This window comes from Pleurodeles waltl, chromosome 12, assembly GCF_031143425.1.
Source record: "Pleurodeles waltl isolate 20211129_DDA chromosome 12, aPleWal1.hap1.20221129, whole genome shotgun sequence".
NCBI lineage: Eukaryota > Metazoa > Chordata > Amphibia > Caudata > Salamandridae > Pleurodeles > Pleurodeles waltl.
In genome coordinates, this window is record NC_090451.1 from 622,806,829 (window position 1) to 622,825,234 (window position 18,406).

The window sequence follows — 18,406 nt, forward strand, 5'->3', positions numbered from 1 at the left end:
GTCCGGAAACCTCGAAGGTATATATCAAACATAAACGGAAAATAGTGTAATACTAGAGAAAAATCGAAATTTAAATTTTTATGGGAAGGTTAGGCTTTTAATTCTAAAAGACTAAGTTATATATAAACTTTGTGTTTGTGACTTCTAATGCATGCTTTCTTTTTGTCAGTGCTTCAGTTGAGATCACACACTGTTGAAGAAAATTATAATTTTTATATTTAAACATAATTCTGCTAGATAAATATGCACAAAATTGGTTGATAATGTAGAGGTTATGTTTTTGAATTACTTTCTTAGTTTACTAATGAGACCAATTCATACTTGCTTCATCTTGCAGTCGGATCAGTGGAATGCAGACATGATTTACACAAACCTCAAAGATCTTACATTCATTTTAGTGTCTAATTCTTTCTTGAAATAAGCTTAAGTGCCTGAAAGTTATACATCCACATGATAGATTTGTAATTGCTCTAATTGGCTGCCATGTTCTAAATATTAAAGGAGCCAGCAACTACAGTGAACACTATTTAGGGCCCAATTATGACTTTGACGGACGGGAACAGCTGTCCGCCAACCTCCCATTGGGGTGGTTGCCACTGTGCTGGCTACTTCCCCACCGGCCCCATTTAGACTTTCCCGCTGGACTGAATGACAGAGACCACGGTTTCTGCTGGTCAGCCCAGTGGTGGCAGCACCCTCGTAATGCGCATTGTTGGCACCAAACCACAGGCATGGCCAGTGCAGGGGCCCCCGGGTGGCCCACTGCACCTGTTCTCTGCCAGCCTTTGCATGGTGGTGAAACCACCATTAAAAGGCTGACGGAGAACCAGTCTGTAATCAGCAGGGCGTGCTGACTTCAGCGCCACCCTGGCTGATTCCAACCTGCACCGCCGTCAGCCCGTCGGAATCTCTGATCCCGGCAGTGACGGTGGTAGGTTGGAGGGCTGAATGCCAACCTCGTAATGTGGTGGTCAGACTTCCACAACCACAGCGTTCCAATAGCCACTGCAAGTGTGGTGGTCTGAGGACCACCACACTCGTAATTAGTCCCTCAATCTATTTGATGCTGAGGAATTGTCTGCATCTCTACTGGCACTTATACTTTTGAAATTCTGATGAAGCACTGATGGTCTGTTGGTAAGGTCACAAGGTGTTGGCCGGTATTTCCCACTATTGTACTTTGGCATGGTGGAAGCACATAATGTGCCACTGTCAGCAGATCATGTCTACGAGCAGATCACCCAGTGCCAGCTATAAATAAAAGCAGTCTTTCATTTGCAACAGAAGGCTCTTTCATCAAATGCTGTTCTCGTTATTACACACTTACAGAGTTTCTCACCATTACCTGTTTCGATTAACAAACTCTATACAGTTGCTCAATTTTAAATGCTTTTAATACAAACTGCAAATATTAAAGACACCAGCACTTTTAACATATTTACGGTGGTTTCGTGCAATTACACATTAACACACCCTTTCAGCATTGCACTTAAAAGCAATCACAAATGTCAGTAAGGTTTACAAATTTTGTGATTAGACCCTACTTTTGTGATAATCAAGATATTGATTGTAGCACAGTGTTGTAATCGTTAACAGACTCACAGCTGGCCAACATATGCAGCCTCTGATACAGACACAGGTGCAGTCAGAGGAGGCCGGATGCAGGTTTAAATCCTGCAAGTGGTCTTCTGAATTAAAATTAAGCCTGAAGCACTGCAATAAACAAAAGGCATAGTAAACACAGGTGCTGTCCCACTAGCAGTTAATCCAGATATTGCACAGGGTCGATAGGATTAGATACAAAGGAGAGGACACTCTAGTTCTGATGAAGACCGTGATACATTGCTGTCCATTCGTGGATCGAAACACACCACATTGACAGCTTTTATAAGGAAGAACTCTGCTCATATAAGCCTCTCAAAGATTGGACTTAAACAGAAATAAACAATCAGGATATCTCCCTGTTAGAAATTGGGTCTTTAGTTGACATAGGTATGCACCCTGTCCAAGTAGGGACCACAATCCTAGTCAGGATAAGCCAGATACACACCCTAAATTAACCTCTGCCCGCTCCCTGGTAGCTTGGCACAGAGCAGTCAGGCTTGACTTAAGAAGCATTGTGTAAAGTATTTGTGCAACATTTAATTACATGAAATTAGGCGCATTCGCTAGGCGTCCGTACACGGAGACGCCGTTTTTGGAATACAGATGATATGATGTTGAACATCGGGCAGATCGGAACTTCCATTTGGATAATATACATGTTGCAGTATATTTGGTTTTGGGTCAACTGCTATTACTGCTTGTTTTTTTAAGTTTTAGTGGATAAATAAGCCCTGAAGAAGTCGTAAGGGATATAAACATTTCCCAAGACGAAACACGTGTTGGCTGGAACCACAAATCTCTTTGGATTTCAGACTGTCTAATGTGAAATCACATTCTGAATAAACTTTGGATTCATCGATTTGGTCGACTCTAGGACCTGTCTGTTGCATATGGACTGATATTTATAACTATTTTTCTATGTGAATTGTGTATTCAAAATTTCTCTTGTTATACAAGAGGGGTCCCTCATTGTGCATTTTCTCAGTTGTGAGGTGGTTTTCACCTCTAAGGGTAGGGTGTGTCCCTTGTGAGGTTCCCCGTCATTTACATAGGGTGGATTGGCATCCTGAGCGCCACATCTCCTCTATTCACACCCGTTCCATTATTACAACATTTAATTACAGTAACTCAGTGACAGACACCACAGTAAGACTCAACACAAGGTTAGAAAAATAGATATTATTTATTTGATCAAAACAAGACCATAATGACAAAAATCTAATCAGTAGAATTTGCAAAATCATTTTTTAAAGATTAAATGTGAAAACAGTGCTTTGAAGTCTATATCGATAAAAAGGTTACTTGCGGACGCATGGGACTGATGCATATCCGAAATCCAGGCTGGCCGCAATGGAGCTGGAGGCCGTCTACAAAACCCACACAGTGTGCACCGAACTGTACCTTTACAGGAGCAATGTGTCAACGGCGAGGACACAATGCGTCAATATTTCTGCCTCACTTTGGGCAATGCGTCTTAGTTGGGCTCTGTACAAGTGGATGCGATGCATCAGCGGTAGGTCGCGCAGAGCGTTGTTGTCGGGCCACGCAGTAGGTGAAGTCGCTTTTGTCGGGGAGCCGTTGTGTCTCCATCAGAGATGTGATGCATTGATTTTCCTGCTGCACTCATGGCGATGCATTGCTTTTTGAAGTTTGGAGCTGCAGAACCCATGTCTGAGGCCCAGGACTCGAGGGAGGGGGCACCTCAGGCAAGGGTAAGACTCACAGATGGCAAAGTCCAGCAGCACCAGGAGAGTTGCAAGCAGTTTTTGAAGTCCCTGGGACATGCAGACGAACAGGGGGCAATCCCTTAGAGACTCTTGGGTGCAGGGATGTAGAGAACAAGTCCAGTCCTTCTCACTGCAGGATAGAAGAAGTAGACAGCAGGCTAACACAGCAAAGCAAGAAGCAAAGTGGCTGTCCCTCCTACAGCACAGCAAGCAGTAGGCCAACTCAGCAATGCAGTTGCAGAGTGGCAGTACCTCCTGGCAGCACAGCAGTCCTTCTTCCTGGCAAAGTGCCTTGGTTCCAGTAGAGATCTGATTTGGTGAGGTTTGGAGTCCAGTGGTTATACCCTAAAAGGCCGTTGGTGTGGGGGAGACTTCAGAGGGGACCTTTGAAGATCACAAGGTCACTGCCCTTTCCTTCCCTGGCTCCAGACACTACACAGAAGGTAATGCAGCTTCTTGTGTGGGGAGAGAGGCACTTCAGGAGTAAGTGTCAGCTCCTCCCACCAATCTAGCCCAGAAAGACCCATCGCCCTGGTGGTGGGCCGTCAGAATACAAATGTTACATCCAAGCTCCCTTTGCGTGTGACTGTTTAGAGGGAATGCACAAAGCGCAGCTGCCAACAACCCCATGCATGTATTCAGAGACAAGCAGAGGCACAGAATGGTTAAAGTAAGAAAATGCCGACTTTAGACTTACAATTTAAAATCCAACTTCACCATAAGTTGTGACTTTAAATTGTGAGTCCAGGACACCAAACCCCACATGTCTATCTTTTCTCAATAAGCCATTGCACTTAAAATATGTTTTAAGGTTATCGTATGGAAGGGATAGTCCTTGGAATAGTGAACAAACGGATTTAAGCGTTTTTCACTATCTGGACATGGTAAACTTAAAAGTGCGTGCCCATTTCTTTAAATACACTGAACCCTGCCATTTTGGCAGACTAGGGTCTACCTTAGGGGTGACTTACATGTAATAAAAAGGAAGGTTTGGGCCTGGAAAGTGGGTACACTGGCTAGGTCTAAATGACAGTTTAAAATTGCCCATTTTAAAGGCTACTGTAGTGGGAGGCACAATCAGTGCTGTAGGCCCACTTGTAGTGTTTAATTATTATGAGTTATCACCAGTATCTTCCAGGGATCATTTTTGGAGCTTGCTCCGGATTGCCCTCTTTGGTAGCTAAGGGCCAGGGCTGCTGAAATTATGTGATGTGCCTCATTTGTCACATAATCCATCATATACCACATGATCACCTGATTTTAACCAAAACAATTGTTTCTAGGTCAAACTGTTCAAAAGTTACTGAAAACGCAGTGGCCTCTCTTGCCGTGCAGTGGAAGGCCCTTTGCAAAGGTTGACTGGTCACATTTCTGTTGTGTATTGCTATATTTGGGTGTTGAGCTGTTACTAAAAGATGTGCAGGCAATGCCCAGTCAGTGTTTGAAAATGGCAAAATAATGAAGTAATGTAATCACAAAATGTGCCGCATTATGCAGCCTTTTTATGCCGCATAATTTACTCAAACCTGCTGCATAATTTGGCCCTCCCCTGCCACATAGTTCGAGTGACTCTGATAATGATAGATGCAGTTATCCAGCTCAAGTGCAAGAACTTTTGAAAATTCCTGGGAAACCAATATATTCATGTTTCTCCTCTCCCATTCTTCCAGTAATAGAGACGCTTTATGCTGTTTGTTAAATATTGGTACCCTCTTTCGGTCATCAGTGATAATGCTGTAAGAATACTGCTATTATAGCCTTCATACAAGTGACATTCTGACAGGGCAGCTGTCAGTCAGTAGCAGCATTCCCTTTTGACATGTGGAGCCGGAGCATTATTCCATGTAGCAGTTTAGGTGGACACCGAGTCTAAGCGGGCGAATGGACGAATTTGAGGCGCTACCTAAACTGAAAAACATTTAGATAGAGACAAGCCTCCACAGGGCTGCGATAAATGAGTACACTGGGGCAAATCTGCCCCTCGAAATAAACTGTCATCAAGAAACGTCCGATTTTCTTTCCACTTAAACAAGACCGGCGGTACATTGCTTATGTACCAGGGAATTGCAAATGTTAGTAACTGGTATGGAAAAAAGATATCAGATGCCAGAAGGAAACAAGCATCAAGAATACCATCTACATAAAAGATTGGAGGGAAATAATACTGAGATCACACAGTTCAAAGAATTTCTAATTTCTAACGTCCACAAATTAACAAAAGATGTGCTGTTTTCTGTATCAAATAACTCACTCTTCCTATAACTATGAACATCACAAAAGACCTCTGTCTCAGTCAGGGAAAAGTAGGGCTCAATTCAGATGTCTTCATTCGTGGGGTGACCCCAGGCACCAATATCACCAGGTTTAATTGTGGCCTTAGAATTACTGCCCATTCGTAATACACCATGGCAACTATCAACACACTTTTTAGGAAGAGGCCAGAAGAGATGCAGAGTCAAAAAACAAACTGAAGAAACATGGACAGAAATTCTCGATGGATCACCAGAAGAAAGGGGTGAAGTTCACACAAGAGAACCAAATCCATCTAAGAAGTGAATCACACAAGCATGGAGCTTAACATTAGTGAAAAAACACATATCTTGCATTCGTACCTATTAACAAACAGCCCTTTTTTGACCAGAATTCAACTACACGGTGTAAGGAAATGCCTCCTTGGCATGGTTGCCCCCTGACTTTTTGCCTTTGCTGATGCTATGTTTACAATTGAAAGTGTGCTGAGGCCTGCTAACCAGGCCCCAGCACCAGTGTTCTTTCCCTAACCTGTACTTTTGTATCCACAATTGGCAGACCCTGGCATCCAGATAAGTCCCTTGTAACTGGTACTTCTAGTACCAAGGGCCCTGATGCCAAGGAAGGTCTCTAAGGGCTGCAGCATGTCTTATGCCACCCTGGAGACCTCTCACTCAGCACAGACACACTGCTTGCCAGCTTGTGTGTGCTAGTGAGGACAAAACGAGTAAGTCGACATGGCACTCCCCTCAGGGTGCCATGCCAGCCTCTCACTGCCTATGCAGTATAGGTAAGACACCCCTCTAGCAGGCCTTACAGCCCTAAGGCAGGGTGCACTATACCATAGGTGAGGGTACCAGTGCATGAGCATGGTACCCCTACAGTGTCTAAACAAAACCTTAGACATTGTAAGTGCAGGGTAGCCATAAGAGTATATGGTCTGGGAGTCTGTCAAACACGAACTCCACAGCACCATAATGGCTACACTGAAAACTGGGAAGTTTGGTATCAAACTTCTCAGCACAATAAATGCACACTGATGCCAGTGTACATTTTATTGTAAAACACACCCCAGAGGGCACCTTAGAGGTGCCCCCTGAAACTTAACCGACTGTCTGTGTAGGCTGACTAGTTCCAGCAGCCTGCCACACCAGAGACATGTTGCTGGCCCCATGGGGAGAGTGCCTTTGTCACTCTGAGGCCAGTAACAAAGCCTGCACTGGGTGGAGATGCTAACACCTCCCCCAGGCAGGAGCTGTAACACCTGGCGGTGAGCCTCAAAGGCTCACCCCTTTGTCACAGCCCAGCAGGGCACTCCAGCTTAGTGGAGTTGCCCGCCCCCTCCGGCCACGGCCCCCACTTTTGACGGCAAGGCTGGAGGGAACAAAGAAAGCAACAAGGAGGAGTCACTGGCCAGTCAGGACAGCCCCTAAGGTGTCCTGAGCTGAAGTGACTCTAACTTTTAGAAATCCTCCATCTTGCAGATGGAGGATTCCCCCAATAGGGTTAGGATTGTGACCCCCTCCCCTTGGGAGGAGGCACAAAGAGGGTGTACCCACCCTCAGGGCTAGTAGCCATTGGCTACTAACCCCCCAGACCTAAACACGCCCTTAAATTTAGTATTTAAGGGCTACCCTGAACCCTAGAAAATTAGATTCCTGCAACTACAAGAAGAAGGACTGCCTAGCTGAAAACCCCTGCAGAGGAAGACCAGAAGACGACTACTGCCTTGGCTCCAGAAACTCACCGGCCTGTCTCCTGCCCTCCAAAGATCCTGCTCCAGCGACGCCTTCCAAAGGGACCAGCGACCTCGACATCCTCTGAGGACTGCCCCTGCTTCAAAAAGACAAGAAACTCCCGAGGACAGCGGACCTGCTCCAAGAAAGGCTGCAACTTTGTTTCCAGCAGCCTTGAAAGAACCCTGCAAGCTCCCCGCAAGAAGCGTGAGACTTGCAACACTGCACCCGGCGACCCCGACTCGGCTGGTGGAGATCCAACACCTCAGGAGGGACCCCAGGACTACTCTGATACTGTGAGTACCAAAACCTGTCCCCCCTGAGCCCCCACAGCGCCGCCTGCAGAGGGAATCCCGAGGCTTCCCCTGACCGCGACTCTTTGAATCCAAAGTCCCGACGCCTGGGAGAGACCCTGCACCCGCAGCCCCCAGGACCTGAAGGACCGGACTTTCACTGGAGAAGTGACCCCCAGGAGTCCCTCTCCCTTGCCCAAGTGGAGGTTTCTCCGATGAACCCCCCCCTTGCCTGCCTGCAGCGCTGAAGAGATCCCAAGATCTCTCATAGACTAACATTGCGAACCCGACGCCTGTTTCTACACTGCACCCGGCCGCCCCCGCGCCGCTGAGGGTGAAATTTCTGTGTGGGCTTGTGTCCCCCCCGGTGCCCTACAAAACCCCCTTGGTCTGCCCTCCGAAGACGCGGGTACTTACCTGCAAGCAGACCGGAACCGGGGCACCCCCTTCTCTCCATTCTAGCCTATGTGTTTTGGGCACCACTTTGAACTCTGCACCTGACCGGCCCTGAGCTGCTGGTGTGGTGACTTTGGGGTTGCTCTGAACCCCCAACGGTGGGCTACCTTGGACCAAGAACTGAACCCTGTAAGTGTCTTACTTACCTGGTAAACCTAACAAAAACTTACCTCCCCTAGGAACTGTGAAAATTGCACTGTGTCCACTTTTAAAACAGCTATTTGTCAATAACTTGAAAAGTATACATGCAATTTTTATGATTTAAAGTTCCTAAAGTACTTACCTGCAATACCTTTCGAATGAGATATTACATGTAGAATTTGAACCTCTGGTTCTTAAAATAAACTAAGAAAAGATATTTTTCTATAACAAAACCTATTGGCTGGATTTGTCTCTGAGTGTGTGTACCTCATTTATTGTCTATGTGTATGTACAACAAATGCTTAACACTACTCCTTGGATAAGCCTACTGCTCGACCACACTACCACAAAATAGAGCATTAGTATTATCTATTTTTACCACTATTTTACCTCTAAGGGGAACCCTTGGACTCTGTGCATGCTATTCCTTACTTTGAAATAGCACATACAGAGCCAACTTCCTACATTGGTGGATCAGCGGTGGGGTACAAGACTTTGCATTTGCTGGACTACTCAGCCAATACCTGATCACACGACAAATTCCAAAATTGTCATTAGAAATTGATTTTTGCAATTTGAAAAGTTTTCTAAATTCTTAAAAGACCTGCTAGGGCCTTGTGTTAGATCCTGTTTAGCATTTCTTTTAGAGTTTAAAAGTTTGTAAAAGTTTGAATTAGATTCTAGAACCAGTTGTAGATTCTTAAAAAGTATTCCAACTTTTAGAAGCAAAATGTCTAGCACAGATGTGACTGTGGTGGAACTCGACACCACACCTTACCTCCATCTTAAGATGAGGGAGCTAAGGTCACTCTGTAAAATAAAGAAAATAACAATGGGCCCCAAACCTACCAAAATACAGCTCCAGGAGCTTTTGGCAGAGTTTGAAAAGGCCAACCCCTCTGAGGGTGGCAACTCAGAGGAAGAGGATAGTGACTTGGAGGAAAATTCCCCCCTACCAGTCCTATCTAGGGAGAACAGGGTCTCTCAAACCCTGACTCCAAAAATAATAGTCAGAGATGCTGGTTCCCTCACAGGAGAGACCAACACCTCTGAAATCACTGAGGATAACCCCAGTGAAGAGGACATCCAGTTAGCCAGGATGGCCAAAAGATTGGCTTTGGAAAGACAGATCCTAGCCATAGAGAGGGAAAGACAAGAGATGGGCCTAGGACCCATCAATGGTGGCAGCAACATAAATAGGGTCAGAGATTCTCCTGACATGTTGAAAATCCCTAAAGGGATTGTAACTAAATATGAAGATGGTGATGACATCACCAAATGGTTCACAGCTTTTGAGAGGGCTTGTGTAACCAGAAAAGTGAACAGATCTCACTGGGGTGCTCTCCTTTGGGAAATGTTCACAGGAAAGTGTAGGGATAGACTCCTCACACTCTCTGGACAAGATGCCGAATCTTATGACCTCATGAAGGGTACCCTGATTGAGGGCTTTGGATTCTCCACTGAGGAGTATAGGATTAGATTCAGGGGGGCTCAAAAATCCTCGAGCCAGACCTGGGTTGACTTTGTAGACTACTCAGTAAAAACACTAGATGGTTGGATTCAAGGCAGTGGTGTAAGTAATTATGATGGGCTGTACAATTTATTTGTGAAAGAACACCTGTTAAGTAATTGTTTCAATGATAAACTGCATCAGCATCTGGTAGACCTAGGACCAATTTCTCCCCAAGAATTGGGAAAGAAGGCGGACCATTGGGTCAAGACAAGGGTGTCCAAGACTTCAACAGGGGGTGACCAAAAGAAAGGGGTCACAAAGACTCCCCAGGGGAAGGGTGATGAGACAACCAAAACTAAAAATAGTAAAGAGTCTTCTACAGGCCCCCAAAAACCTGCACAGGAGGGTGGGCCCAGAGCCTCTTCACAAAACAATGGGTACAAGGGTAAAAACTTTGATCCCAAAAAGGCCTGGTGTCATAGCTGTAAACAGCATGGACACCAAACTGGAGACAAGGCCTGTCCCAAGAAAGGTTCCACTCCAAACTCCCATCCAGGTAACACTGGTATGGCTAGTCTCCAAGTGGGATCAACAGTGTGCCCAGAGCAAATCAGGGTCCACACTGAAGCTACTCTAGTTTCTGAGGGTGGGGTGGATTTAGCCACACTAGCTGTCTGGCCGCCTAACATGCAAAAATACAGACAGCAACTCTTAATTAATGGGACTAGAATAGAGGGCCTGAGGGATACAGGTGCCAGTGTCACCATGGTGACAGAGAAACTGGTTTCCCCTGGCCAATACCTGACTGGAGAAACTTACACAGTCACCAACGCTGACAATCAGAGAAAAGTACATCCCATGGCAATGGTTACTTTAGAATGGGGAGGGGTCAATGGCCTGAAACAGGTGGTGGTCTCCTCAAATATCCCAGTGGACTGTCTGCTTGGAAATGACCTGGAGTCCTCAGCATGGGCTGAGGTAGAACTAAAAACCCATGCAGCAATGCTGGGTATCCCTGAACTGGTGTGTGTGAAAACAAGAGCACAATGCAAGGCACAGGGTGAACAAGTAGAGCTGGAGTCTGGAAGAATGGCCCAGCCTACCAAGAGAACAGGAAAGTCAGTTGGGAAACCAACTGCAACACAGCAAAAGAAAGGGAACCTCTCTTCTCAGGAAGAAGTTCTGCCCTCTGAGTGAACTGAGCCTTTGGGGCTTGAACCTTATCAGGTTGAGCTCTTAGGCCCAGGGGGACCCTCAAGGGAGGAGCTGTGTAAGGGACAAGAAACCTGTCCCTCTCTTGAAGGCCTTAGGCAGCAAGCTGCTGAAGAGTCCAAGGGCAAGAAAAATGGAACACATAGGGTCTATTGGGAAGATGGACTCCTGTACACTGAGGCCAGAGACCCCAAACCTGGTGCCACTAGGAGAGTGGTAGTGCCTCAGCTGTTCAGAGAGTTCATCCTAACATTGGCCCATGACATTCCCCTTGCTGGACATTTGGGACAAACCAAGACGTGGGAGAGGTTAGTCAACCACTTCTACTGGCCCAATATGTCCAACATGGTTAAGGAGTTTTGCCTTTCCTGCCCCACCTGTCAAGCCAGTGGTAAGACAGGTGGGCACCCAAAGGCCCCCCTCATTCCACTTCCAGTGGTGGGGGTCCCCTTTGAAAGAGTGGGTGTGGACATAGTTGGTCCACTGGAACCTCCCACAGCCTCAGGAAATATGTATATCCTGGTAGTAGTGGATCATGCTACCAGGTATCCTGAAGCTATTCCCCTTAGGTCGACTACTGCCCCTGCAGTAGCCAAGGCCCTCATTGGTATCTTTACCAGAGTGGGTTTCCCTAAGGAGGTGGTATCTGACAGAGGTACCAACTTCATGTCAGCATACCTGAAACATATGTGGAATGAGTGTGGAGTGACTTATACATTCACTACACCTTACCATCCACAAACTAATGGCTTAGTTGAGAGATTCAACAAGACATTAAAGGGCATGATCATGGGGCTCCCAGAAAAACTCAAAAGGAGATGGGATGTCCTCTTGCCATGTCTGCTTTTCGCTTACAGAGAGGTGCCACAGAAGGGAGTAGGATTCTCACCCTTTGAACTTCTGTTTGGTCATCCTGTAAGAGGACCACTTGCTCTTGTTAAAGAAGGCTGGAAGAGACCTCTCCATGAGCCTAAACAAGACATAGTGGACTATGTACTTGGCCTTCGCTCTAGAATTGCAGAGTACATGGAAAAGGCAACCAAAAACCTTGAGGCCAGCCAACAGCTCCAGAAGTTTTGGTATGACCAAAAGGCTGCACTGGTTGAGTCCAACCAGGGCAGAAAGTCTGGGTTCTGGAGCCTGTGGCTCCCAGGGCACTCCAGGACAAATGGAGTGGCCCTTACCCAGTACTAGAGAGGAAGAGTCAGGTCACCTACCTGGTGGACCTGGGCACAAGCAGGAGCCCCAAGAGGGTGATCCATGTGAACCGCCTTAAGCTCTTCCATGACAGGGCTGATGTGAATCTGTTGATGGTAACAGATGAGGATCAGGAGGCAGAGAGTGAACCTCTCCCTGATCTTCTGTCATCAGACCCAAAAGATGGCACAGTAGATGGAGTGATCTACTCAGACACCCTCTCTGGCCAACAGCAAGCTGATTGTAGGAGAGTCCTCCAACAGTTTCCTGAACTCTTCTCCTTAACCCCTGGTCAGACACACCTGTGTACCCATGATGTGGACACAGGAGACAGCATGCCTGTCAAGAACAAAATCTTTAGACAATCTGACCATGTTAAGGAAAGCATCAAGGTGGAAGTCCACAAGATGCTGGAATTGGGAGTAATTGAGCGCTCTGACAGCCCCTGGGCTAGCCCAGTGGTCTTAGTCCCTAAACCTCACACCAAAGATGGAAAGAAAGAGATGAGGTTTTGTGTGGACTACAGAGGGCTCAATTCTGTCACCAAGACAGATGCTCATCCAATTCCAAGAGCTGATGAGCTCATAGATAAATTAGGTGCTGCCAAATTCTTAAGTACCTTTGACTTGACAGCAGGGTACTGGCAAATAAAAATGGCACCTGGAGCAAAAGAGAAAACAGCATTCTCCACACCTGATGGGCATTATCAGTTTACTGTTATGCCCTTTGGTTTAAAGAATGCCCCTGCCACCTTCCAAAGGTTGGTGAATCAAGTCCTTGCTGGCTTGGAGTCCTTTAGCACAGCTTATCTTGATGATATTGCTGTCTTTAGCTCCACCTGGCAGGATCACCTGGTCCACCTGAGGAAGGTTTTGAAGGCTCTGCAATCTGCAGGCCTCTCTATCAAGGCATCCAAATGCCAGATAGGGCAGGGAACTGTGGTTTACTTGGGACACCTTGTAGGTGGAGGCCAAGTTCAGCCACTCCAACCCAAGATCCAGACTATTCTGGACTGGGTCGCTCCAAAAACCCAGACTCAAGTCAGGGCATTCCTTGGCTTGACTGGGTATTACAGGAGGTTTGTGAAGGGATATGGATCCATTGTGACAGCCCTCACTGAACTCACCTCCAAGAAGATGCCCAAGAAAGTGAACTGGACTGTGGAATGCCAACAGGCCTTTGACACCCTGAGACAAGCAATGTGCTCAGCACCAGTTCTAAAAGCTCCAGATTATTCTAAGCAGTTCATTGTGCAGACTGATGCCTCTGAACATGGGATAGGGGCAGTTTTGTCCCAAACAAATGATGATGGCCTTGACCAGCCTGTTGCTTTCATTAGCAGGAGGTTACTCCCCAGGGAGCAGCGTTGGAGTGCCATTGAGAGGGAGGCCTTTGCTGTGGTTTGGTCCCTGAAGAAGCTGAGACCATACCTCTTTGGGACTCACTTCCTAGTTCAAACTGACCACAGACCTCTCAAATGGCTGATGCAAATGAAAGGTGAAAATCCTAAACTGTTGAGGTGGTCCATCTCCCTACAGGGAATGGACTTTATAGTGGAACACAGACCTGGGACTGCCCATGCCAATGCAGATGGCCTTTCCAGGTTCTTCCACTTAGAAAATGAAGACTCTCTTGGGAAAGGTTAGTCTCATCCTCTTTCGTTTGGGGGGGGGTTGTGTAAGGAAATGCCTCCTTGGCATGGTTGCCCCCTGACTTTTTGCCTTTGCTGATGCTATGTTTACAATTGAAAGTGTGCTGAGGCCTGCTAACCAGGCCCCAGCACCAGTGTTCTTTCCCTAACCTGTACTTTTGTATCCACAATTGGCAGACCCTGGCATCCAGATAAGTCCCTTGTAACTGGTACTTCTAGTACCAAGGGCCCTGATGCCAAGGAAGGTCTCTAAGGGCTGCAGCATGTCTTATGCCACCCTGGAGACCTCTCACTCAGCACAGACACACTGCTTGCCAGCTTGTGTGTGCTAGTGAGGACAAAACGAGTAAGTCGACATGGCACTCCCCTCAGGGTGCCATGCCAGCCTCTCACTGCCTATGCAGTATAGGTAAGACACCCCTCTAGCAGGCCTTACAGCCCTAAGGCAGGGTGCACTATACCATAGGTGAGGGTACCAGTGCATGAGCATGGTACCCCTACAGTGTCTAAACAAAACCTTAGACATTGTAAGTGCAGGGTAGCCATAAGAGTATATGGTCTGGGAGTCTGTCAAACACGAACTCCACAGCACCATAATGGCTACATTGAAAACTGGGAAGTTTGGTATCAAACTTCTCAGCACAATAAATGCACACTGATGCCAGTGTACATTTTATTGTAAAACACACCCCAGAGGGCACCTTAGAGGTGCCCCCTGAAACTTAACCGACTGTCTGTGTAGGCTGACTAGTTCCAGCAGCCTGCCACACCAGAGACATGTTGCTGGCCCCATGGGGAGAGTGCCTTTGTCACTCTGAGGCCAGTAACAAAGCCTGCACTGGGTGGAGATGCTAACACCTCCCCCAGGCAGGAGCTGTAACACCTGGCGGTGAGCCTCAAAGGCTCACCCCTTTGTCACAGCCCAGCAGGGCACTCCAGCTTAGTGGAGTTGCCCGCCCCCTCCGGCCACGGCCCCCACTTTTGGCGGCAAGGCTGGAGGGAACAAAGAAAGCAACAAGGAGGAGTCACTGGCCAGTCAGGACAGCCCCTAAGGTGTCCTGAGCTGAAGTGACTCTAACTTTTAGAAATCCTCCATCTTGCAGATGGAGGATTCCCCCAATAGGGTTAGGATTGTGACCCCCTCCCCTTGGGAGGAGGCACAAAGAGGGTGTACCCACCCTCAGGGCTAGTAGCCATTGGCTACTAACCCCCCAGACCTAAACACGCCCTTAAATTTAGTATTTAAGGGCTACCCTGAACCCTAGAAAATTAGATTCCTGCAACTACAAGAAGAAGGACTGCCTAGCTGAAAACCCCTGCAGAGGAAGACCAGAAGACGACTACTGCCTTGGCTCCAGAAACTCACCGGCCTGTCTCCTGCCCTCCAAAGATCCTGCTCCAGCGACGCCTTCCAAAGGGACCAGCGACCTCGACATCCTCTGAGGACTGCCCCTGCTTCGAAAAGACAAGAAACTCCCGAGGACAGCGGACCTGCTCCAAGAAAGGCTGCAACTTTGTTTCCAGCAGCCTTGAAAGAACCCTGCAAGCTCCCCGCAAGAAGCGTGAGACTTGCAACACTGCACCCGGCGACCCCGACTCGGCTGGTGGAGATCCAACACCTCAGGAGGGACCCCAGGACTACTCTGATACTGTGAGTACCAAAACCTGTCCCCCCTGAGCCCCCACAGCGCCGCCTGCAGAGGGAATCCCGAGGCTTCCCCTGACCGCGACTCTTTGAATCCAAAGTCCCGACGCCTGGGAGAGACCCTGCACCCGCAGCCCCCAGGACCTGAAGGACCGGACTTTCACTGGAGATGTGACCCCCAGGAGTCCCTCTCCCTTGCCCAAGTGGAGGTTTCTCCGAGGAACCCCCCCCTTGCCTGCCTGCAGCGCTGAAGAGATCCCGAGATCTCTCATAGACTAATATTGCGAACCCGACGCCTGTTTCTACACTGCACCCGGCCGCCCCCGCGCCGCTGAGGGTGAAATTTCTGTGTGGGCTTGTGTCCCCCCCGGTGCCCTACAAAACCCCCTTGGTCTGCCCTCCGAAGACGCGGGTACTTACCTGCAAGCAGACCGGAACCGGGGCACCCCCTTCTCTCCATTCTAGCCTATGTGTTTTGGGCACCACTTTGAACTCTGCACCTGACCGGCCCTGAGCTGCTGGTGTGGTGACTTTGGGGTTGCTCTGAACCCCCAACGGTGGGCTACCTTGGACCAAGAACTGAACCCTGTAAGTGTCTTACTTACCTGGTAAACCTAACAAAAACTTACCTCCCCTAGGAACTGTGAAAATTGCACTGTGTCCACTTTTAAAACAGCTATTTGTCAATAACTTGAAAAGTATACATGCAATTTTTATGATTTAAAGTTCCTAAAGTACTTACCTGCAATACCTTTCGAATGAGATATTACATGTAGAATTTGAACCTGTGGTTCTTAAAATAAACTAAGAAAAGATATTTTTCTATAACAAAACCTATTGGCTGGATTTGTCTCTGAGTGTGTGTACCTCATTTATTGTCTATGTGTATGTACAACAAATGCTTAACACTACTCCTTGGATAAGCCTACTGCTCGACCACACTACCACAAAATAGAGCATTAGTATTATCTATTTTTACCACTATTTTACCTCTAAGGGGAACCCTTGGACTCTGTGCATGCTATTCCTTACTTTGAAATAGCACATACAGAGCCAACTTCCTACACACGGTATTTTGGGAAAAGAGGTTAGGTTGCTATTTTCACTCATACTATACTCAGTGCTCTCCACTCGAGACGGCATGGAAAGGGCATCTAAGCTTCAGTATTGTAACAGATTGATTCGACTAGAAGTTATAATATTTAAAGAGGCAATAGTAAACTAGGTAGCTAAGGGACAATTCCATAACATTTGCCAAATGGGATTAGATTTGTCCCTAGACAGAGCAATGTTCCTTTAAGCACATATTATGACTGACTTGCTATCCGTACTTTCCCCTAATTTTCCGGATCTTACAGCCGCTTTTAGAGTTTCCTCTCGCACTTGCCACATACACTCCTCAGGCCAACTTCTTCCTTCCTTGCAGAATCCCCACAGACCTACAATAAGAGAGAAACTTTTCTGAGTATAGACCCTAACCAGCGTGACAAACTTACAGGAGTGAAATATTTTTCCACATTGACCCATAAATTAAAAGGACACAGTGTAAATGTTAAAAGATATGTGACAGAGGTGGCTAGAAATGTGAAAAACCCATTGTTTATTATCAGAAGATTCAGAGAGAGGGAGAGAGAGAGACGGATGCATACATTTTCACGTTCTTCTTCCAATCGAATGGTTAACATAGGATGAGTACAAATTGCATTACCAGTTACAACATCACTGTGGTGCATATATATATAAATATATATATATATATATATATACATACACACACACCTCCCCCCACACACACACAAGGCTGCACATGGAGGTCACACCATGGGTTTTAGAAACTGCTATATACAAGCTAAATGCATCTAAAACGCATTTAATGTTTGTATTTTGTTCCTCTGTAGCTATAAAATAACTTGGACAAGGATATCACACGATAACTTAGGTAAAATGACAAGGTAACAGAAGATAACATAACCTTCTATTGTCAGTTTTCTTGCGATAATTTTCACCGGATCCCTAAATCACAGTTTACAGAGCCCTCTACCTCTTATGCCCACCGAGTCCTAGGCACCAAGATATTAATAAAAGCACACCTGTCTTCGAGAGTTAAGGTCATAGTCAGTTTATACCACATGTCAGCTAATCTGCAGGGTTTGAGTTCTGTAGGCCACAACTGCAAACTGTAACTGGAGCCTGGTTGGGACATACTCCATGTCAGGTCACAGCCATAGCAAAAACCCTTCCAGTAAAGCGGGAAACTCTGCCTGTCACACAGCTGTAATCGGCATTGGTGTTTACAAGGAAGGAACGACCTGAATCAGAAATCTATCTAATTGGCTAAAGGTCGGGCCCATCAAACTACATAAAAGTTTCATTTAGCTGTAGAGTGTTCTCCCTTTGTAATGCAGATATACGTACAATCTAGCTATTTATTTAGATAGGAGGATAAGTTAAGGGCTGAGGAAATAACTATCATTCTCAGGTCGCAAAGCTATTGCTGTTTTGCACATCGGCAGGCACGTGACACAAAAACCCTGTGGCACTGCAACAGGTTTACTAATCCGCCACAGTGCAAAAATGACCATTTTTGTGGTTCTCAAAAAGCTGTTCTGTTAATATTATTTAATACGAATTCTGTTTGAGACTGCGAGCACACATGAAGCGTATTTTCAATCTCTCACCGGACTGATCTTTTTACGTTGCTGGAGACGGCGAGGGACTTAACAATATTAAAAAATGTAGAGTTCTGTCAAGCCCATTTGGCTGCACAATAAGGACCAAGAATGGGAAATTAAAGTTAATTGAGGTATTTCCTAGCAATAATCAATCCAATGTTTATGCAAGTCATGGAAATATTCAAAAGGTACAGGATTACAGCTGGTATGCTGAAATGTCGCAATCCGTTCAGTCTCAACACATTAAGGGGGTTATTCTAACTTTGGAGGAGTGTTAATCCGTCCCAAAAGTGACGGTAAAGTGACGGATATACCACCAGCCGTATTACGAGTTCCATAGGATATAATGGACTCGTAATACGGCTGGT